Raw genomic sequence first — 7,468 nt, forward strand, 5'->3', positions numbered from 1 at the left:
TCGCCTCCTGCCCTTTTACGCTCCGTTCCAGAGCCCTAGGGAAAGACTAGTCCATTACCTCACAGCGCCCCCTGCTAGTCGGACGGGGGAAGGCGGGCGAGTTGGCGGGGACCGACTGCGCAGGCGCACCACTGCAGCAAAGGAGGCCTGCAGCGCCCCTCCGTGGAGTGTGAAGGTGCTGTATTCTCTGCTTTTTTTCCCCCCAAACACACCTGGGAAATCGAGCAACAGAGACTGAAGACGCGCACACGCGCGCACACACCAAACTGGCTCCGTTCAGATGCCCAGTGTCACTACTGCTTAAAAATTAGATCACAGAGTGATCTAATGAATCTCACACTGTCTCCTAGACGACATTCAGACTGGATTCTGAACTGAAGAGTCTCTAAGTAGGACTCGCGCCACCCCGCGAGTGTTCGCGTTTTGAATGCAAGTCGCGACAATACGGTAATTACTGTAACTGCTGGAGGTGACGTAAACTCTCCGAGAATTTCCTGTACTTTAGAAATTACCCTGAAACAAAAACATTGTCACGTGCGTGGGGAAATGGAAAGTATAGACTCTCTGCCCCCTCCCCCGACAATCGAGTAACTAGTTAGCACACTCAAGACCCCAGTTAAACAAGGTATCCCCCCAACCTTCAGGCTTTATTTTAGGAAGGATGAGAAATCTTTTGGAGGTTATCTAGCTTGAAAAGGGACCTCGGGCGGGGTGGAGGGAGAGAGGAAGGAGGAAAAAACAATCCTCAACCCCCCTCCCCTCCCATTGGTGCCCAAAAGAAAAGGAGAAGGATGTGGAGACTGGGCTAGACGACTTCTAAAACCCTTTTCCGTTCCCTTCAGAGCTCCTTGAAATGAGGTATTATGCAATATAAAAGCAGAGTAATCATCTACTTTGGGCCCGCCACTGAACAAGGCATTGTTTTGTTTAAGATGTACACACAGACTTGAAAGTAGATGCAATAATACAGTGAACCATCAAGTACCCAGAAGACAGCTTCAACAATTATCATTTAAAGACCAATCTTCATCTGCTCCCTTAATTTGCAGGAAGCCCCTAATATCGTATCAATTCATCTCCTTCGCTATCTACCTCTAAAAGAGAAAGATTTTTAGGTAAGATTTTAAGAATCTTAAAATCTTCACTTCACTCAATTGCATTATTTTACCTAAAATTTTGAAAAATAATTCCTTAAAACCCTTATGTATACACTGTTCAAATTTCCCTGAAGAGTTGTCGAGTAATTATTTTTCAGTTGTTTGGTTCTAATCGGGATCCAAAGATGTTCTGAAACACAGTTCCACTTGGTTGATCTGTCCATTGTCTCATTTAATGAATAGGTCGCTCCCACATTTTTTTTCCCTCGAAACTCTTTACTAAAGCAATTGTTCATGTATCTTGTGGAGTTTGCCACAGTCTAAATTTTGTTGATACAATATCAGTGTCATTATTTAATGTACCCTCTCCTTGGGCAGTCTAATAAATGTGTCCACATTGACAACACTCAAAGGAAATCAAACAGATCAATAACAGCAAGCAAAATACAAGCTTATAATGGCATAAAACCTTATTTAATTTAAACCTTAGACAAAAGGAAGCCAAAGCAATGAAACCAGTGTCTCCGATGGAAAAAAATATCCCCAGAAATCAAAATTTGGGACCTACTTCCACCACTTACATGCTAGGTGACCTCAGGCAAGTCACTTTACCTTTCAGAACCTCCGTTTCAGCTATACTATAATAGTAGTATACATCATTTCCTAGCTCAGGACCTAAATGTATTAAATGCCATTTGGTTATCTTTTTACATGAGCAATAACAAACTTTAAGTTAGGAGCTGTACAAGAATTAGGAATTGCGATTCATACACCTCATTGTTTCATTTTAGGATCCCCAGCAGGGCTGAAAAGCTACATTGTAAACCATCACTGGATGTCACAGAAAAACCGCAAATCAGAAAAGAAAAATCTGACGAATCAGTAAAATTGACTAAACTTTTTCACACAGTAAAATTTTCATTTAGTTCCCTTTATCTGGATTTCTCCACTTCCCTGAACAACACGATGACTCTCAAAATCGTGTCATCAGAACTTCTGAAGTCATCAACTTAGTTGGTCCTTTTTTCACATACTGTACAAAACTAAGCACGTAAAATTCCCCATGTATCCCATCTGGAAATGAAATTATAATGCCAATCTGCATCTATCTCTTCTTCACCTGTTGTTCTATAATTTAATTTTTTCATCTGTGATAGGAAACAGTGGTAACTTCAGTTCTGGCATAAATCATCATACGTTAGCTTACATTTACTTACGTAAAAGCTGGTAAGATATAAAAATGTTGTCTAGTAGACAATGTGAGACTCATCACGTACATGCAAATTCGAATCGTCAACCTAAAACCTTATCATATTAGGTAGATTTCTGGCTTTCTGTTTCTATGAATTCCTACCAAAAAAAAAAAAAAGAAGAAGAAAACAAAGTATTTTGACTCACGTTAAGCCTTTTTCTGGAGCTGTTTTACGTTTTAGAAAAACATTTTAGTTATAGTATATCCCTATAGTTTTTATCTTTTTAGCAATATTTCTGGCCCAAGATAGGAAGGATTGGGAGCTATGTTTCCCTTCTTGAGTCCATTCCCTCTTCTTTTTCCCTACTTACCATATACATATGCACTCACACACACGTGCACTTACTACAATTCCAGACAAGCTAGCAGGAGTAGCACCATGAACACTATTTGTAAAAGCATGGTGCCGGACACTGACCTTCCAGAGAGTCTTTAAAAATAGTTTCCTTCTGGCAGAGGGAGAGAGTGGAGGTACTAATTGGTGCTCACTTAGTGTCAGGATGACTTTACTTCCAACTCCGCGCCTGAGATCATTAAACTTGGCAATGGATTTAGGTGCTTTTACTCCCCTGAAGAAGGGGAACTAATACCCATGGTAAGAGAGTCAGGGTAGCCTCATAGCAAAGAGTCATGCATACCTGTATTCCAAGTTCCACAGTATTATTAGCTTTGTGATATGGCCAAGTCACTTTCCACTGAATCTCAGTTTTCCCATCCATGAGACAGGGTGTATAGGTATTTGTGAGGATTAACTGGCATTGTTTCAGTGAGGAGCCTGGGCCATAATGAAATCTCTGAATGTGTAGCCACTTTTATTTGTTCGTGGGGACAGATGATTTATTCTGGTCTTACTTTGTCATTTGTTTCTTTTTTGGTTTTGCAAAGATGACCAGATTTTTATACCCCCTCACCTTGGCCTATATTTATATTCTGAGTTTTCCAAGGGTGATATTCCACCCCCTCCCCCAAAACATTGGTCTCCCTGGCTCTTGTGAAAGACCACAGCAGAGAGCTCCAAAGTCAAACACTCCTTCAGGTGGGGCGGGTGCTATTACCTAGTGAGGAATGCTGGGCTGCACCAAGACAGAAGGCAGAGCACTGTGGTCGTCTAAAAGCACAGCCCTTCTCTGTCCCACTGGTTATTGCCGTGTGGCAAAAGCCAGATCTTCCAATTTTCCCTAGGAAGCTAGATTTTCATGTGAACTCATTTGATTTTTAAATGCAGTTTCCTAATTTCAGTTAAAAAAACAATAACAACATGACACATGCCAACCAAAACTTTTTCCAGCCACACTTTAGTTACCTCTAGCCTAAATTCCATAGGGTGGTTCTAATAGGCATCCCCGAAGGGCAGAGAAAGGACAGTAGTAAGGAAAGGAGAAGAGATTATTCGAAAGTGGGAAGGACAGGTGTGAAGGGCAGTGTGGCGGGGACCCGCATTCCACCCCTTGGCAGAACCTCAGGAGGGGACTAGCAACAGGCACTAGAGCTGAGGGATCCCCAGGGAAGTGTAGGCCCCCACTCACCATCCTTGGCACAAATTCTTATGCCCCTAATTTTTTTTTTTTAATGTTTATTTTGGGAGAGAGAGACAGACAGAGTGTGAGCAGGGGAGGGGCAGAGAGAGAGGGAGACACAGAATCTGAAGCAGCTCCAGGCTTTGAGCCATCAGCACAGAGCCTGATGCGGGTCTTGAACTCACAAGCAAGAGATCATGACCTGAGCCAAAGTCAGATGCTCAACCGACTGAGCCACCCAGGCACCCCACCTTATGGCCCTAATTTGACACAGAATCAATCAACTAAGTCACTAGAAGTCAAGAGGCCATGAAGGCTCAGATGATGGATAGCTTATCAGTGACCCAGAAGGGCAAAAACTTACAAGCCCCCCCCCAATTGCTCTGGATAAGAACCCCAGCACCTTTGCATGACATTCTCTGTGAGTAGCAGGGAGCCCCAGTGGTGACTGAGATTGAACTTCTCACTGGCAGGGGGAGCTTGGAGTAGAATTTAAGAATCTGAAGAAAAGCCACATTTCTTGCTCTCCCTCCTTTGCAGCATAAGCTTCACGGGGTTACTTTCAGCCTGGGATGAGCTTTGAGGCACCCAGTCAAGGTTTGTCACCGTGGCTCTCTCCCAGAGGCAAGGTAGAGAGCAGAGAGTGGGAGAATGTGTCTGCTCCACAGAGAAGAGACAGAACTAGAGGCCCTTCTGGAACTGTGGGAAAGGGCTGCAGGCCAACAGAAAGTACTGCTCAGGTTCACTTTGAAAAGACGAGGCCATCAGTAGAGCACCCGCATACCAAAGGCAGCCGACTTTTGAGGGGACTTCATCTTAGGGGTAAAGGATACAACAGATGGTATGTACTGGAAAGAAACCCACCCTCACTCCCCCCCCCCACTGTAACACTGTGTCATTGAGAGACACTGTGACACTGAGGACTTTGATTCACCTATTATGTAACCTCTGATGTGTGTCAATTTCTCCTTCCTCAAAAAAGTTTCCTTTCAAAACACCGAGGCCAATCATGGAGGAAGAGCTGGTGTCAGTCTACTTAGCTGCCTGGGGGAGAAATTCCCCAGGCTTCTGGGTGTGTTGGCCCACAGCAGTCTGACCCCACCGAACGGTAAACCCCGTCTTACATACTCTAAAATATCTCTGGCACAGGCTTCTATTTCATGCTGATATCACAAGTACATCTGAAGAGTGTGAAACTATTTCCTGCCTCCCTGCATTACAACCCCCATCAACCGCCAGACATTACAAGAGACAATAATTGCCCATCACCCCGGCCCCCCACCCTTTGAATTCAGAGAAAAGCTCTAAACATATGGCCTGGATTCAGAGAGACAGAAGGCTCCCTCCACTTCTCACCCACATCCCTGAGCGCCAGCCCAAGCAGCCCCCACAGCCAGCAGCCAGCAAGCTTAGTCACGTCATTTCACGAGTGGTCTAACGAAGCTGCTCTCCCTTGGCAGTTGCATAAATCACAAAACTGTCCTTCCTAAATTACTATGTGTGTTTTCGCTGCCAGCCTAGAACTTTTCATTTGGGAGAATGCACACACTTCCAGGCAGATTCTATCCAGCAAGTGTAACAGGTGACGGGATGTCGAATGGGGACTTTGTTGCCTTGGCGTCGTCATCCATGACTCAAAGGATGACAAAAAGGTGTCATGCCTCCTTCATTCTAAAGAGCACCCAAGACAACAAAGGCCCGGACGCCTCTCCTGGCCTTTGGAGGACGTAACCATAGCGGTTCAGCACAACCGTCACTTCAACAGGCACCTAACGCTATATTCAAACATGATGAGCTGAGGAATGGCCGGTGACAAGCCTGAGGGTCTTCCCATTGTGGAGGATGGACGTGCCCCGCTCCTCAGCCCAGGCCAAGAGGAGTAAGTGAAAAGGAACCTCTCACAGAAGTGGGTGGACTTACTCATCAGCAGGTCACTGTGGNAGTGGAGGATGAACGTGCCCCGCTCCTCAGCCCAGGCCAAGTAAAGAGGAGTAAGTGAAAAGGAACCTCTCACAGAAGTGGGTGGACTTACTCATCAGCAGGTCACTGTGGCTACTTAAGTAGTTAAGTAGGAAGGAGAGAGAGAGAGAAAGAGAAAGAGAAAGAGAGAGAGAGAGAGAGGGGGTGTGTGCATGCATGTGTGTGTCAGAGAGAGAAAAGGATTAGCAGCCTACATCATATTTTGTTATGGCCACAATGTTATGAGATCCCCATAGATGAAAAGAATATGGCAGGAGGTCATTTCCATTGAGCCATTCTGGTTTTCAAGAGGCCAGGCCACCAGGTGAGGAGACTGCAACCTTACAAAGCTGTGGGGTAGATTCCACCATGGGAACTGATTTGGTTCTAGAAGAGTTGAGCAGGAGGAATCCAAACTGACTGAGATAGGCAGGTCTTCCAGAACACAACACAGTGCATCGGGGAAACTCCCCAACCACCTCTACCAACGTTGCCTCTGGAAATAGTTTGCATGTGTGACCCAGGAGATAGAGCAGTTAGCTGGGAGCCTCTCCCAGGGCATCAGAGACTGACAGACCTTGAACAGGGAAAGAGCAGCAGACAATACAGGAGCACACCTGCAGCTGCTAAGTTAGGGACATTTGCAGCCATTCTCCATCTTGGATTCCAACTCTTGGGAGGAGTAAGGGTCTCAAAAGAAAGGGAGGAGAGAGGGAAAAAGTGGATCCGACTTCTTTCCCAATTCAAATCCCTTAGGTGGAAACTTTGCTGAACAGGGAAAATAGGAGGAGATGAGATTTCAAACAGATGTGAGTTAACATTTTTAAATAGGTTAAGGGGCACCTGGGTGGCTCAGTCTGTTAAGGGTCCAATGCTTGACTTCAGCTCAGGTCATGATCTCATGGGTTTGTGAGGTCAAGCCCCATATAGGATTTGCACTGACAGTGAGGAGCCTGCTTGAGATTATCTCTCTCTCTTTCTCTCTCTCTGTCTGTCCCCCGCTTGTTCTCTATCTCTCTCAAAATAAATAAAAATAAACCTGAAAAAATTGCAACAACATGGGTGGAATTGGAGGTATTATGCTAAGTGAAATAAGTCAGTCAGAGAAAGATGGATATTGTATGAAGTCACTCATATGTGGAATTTGAGAAACTTAACAGATGACCATATGGGAAGGGAAGGAAAAGTAAGTTACAAACAGAGTGGGAGGTAAACCATAAGAGACTCTTAAATATAGAGAAAAAATGCAGTTGTGGAGTTGGGGGTGATGGGCACTGAGGAGGGCACTTGTTGGGATGAGCACTGGGTGTTGTATGGAAGTGAGGAATCACGGGAATCTGCTCCTGAAGCCAAGACTATGCTGTATGTTAGCTGACAACAACATTTTTAAAAAATAACAAATAAATAAAATGGGTTAAATTGGGGGCACCTTGGTGGCTCAGTTGGTTGAGCTTCCAACTTTTTTTTTTTTTTTTNTGGCTCAGGCCATGAACCCAGGCTCATGGGATTGAGCCTTGCATTAGGCTGCACTGAACATGCAGCCTGCTTGGGAATCTCTCCCTCCCTCTCTCTCCTCTCTCTCTCTCTCTCTCTTTCTCTCTCTCCCTCTGCCCCTTTCCCCCATCTGCTCACCCTCTCATAAA

General features: G+C 44.9%; 1 long non-coding RNA gene across 1 annotated transcript; it reads left to right on the plus strand.

Moving 5' to 3' along the window:
• The first annotated feature begins 335 nt into the window (after positions 1–335).
• On the plus strand, positions 336–2,182 carry LOC144222514 (uncharacterized). Its single transcript, XR_013332415.1, has 3 exons — positions 336–447; positions 1,050–1,115; positions 1,889–2,182. It is a non-coding gene; the product is annotated as an uncharacterized LOC144222514 (long non-coding RNA).
• The last annotated feature ends 5,286 nt before the right edge of the window (positions 2,183–7,468 follow it).

The sequence above is a fragment of the Crocuta crocuta genome, unplaced genomic scaffold, assembly GCF_008692635.1.
Source record: "Crocuta crocuta isolate KB4526 unplaced genomic scaffold, BGI_CrCroc_1.0 scaffold377, whole genome shotgun sequence".
Lineage (NCBI taxonomy): Eukaryota > Metazoa > Chordata > Mammalia > Carnivora > Hyaenidae > Crocuta > Crocuta crocuta.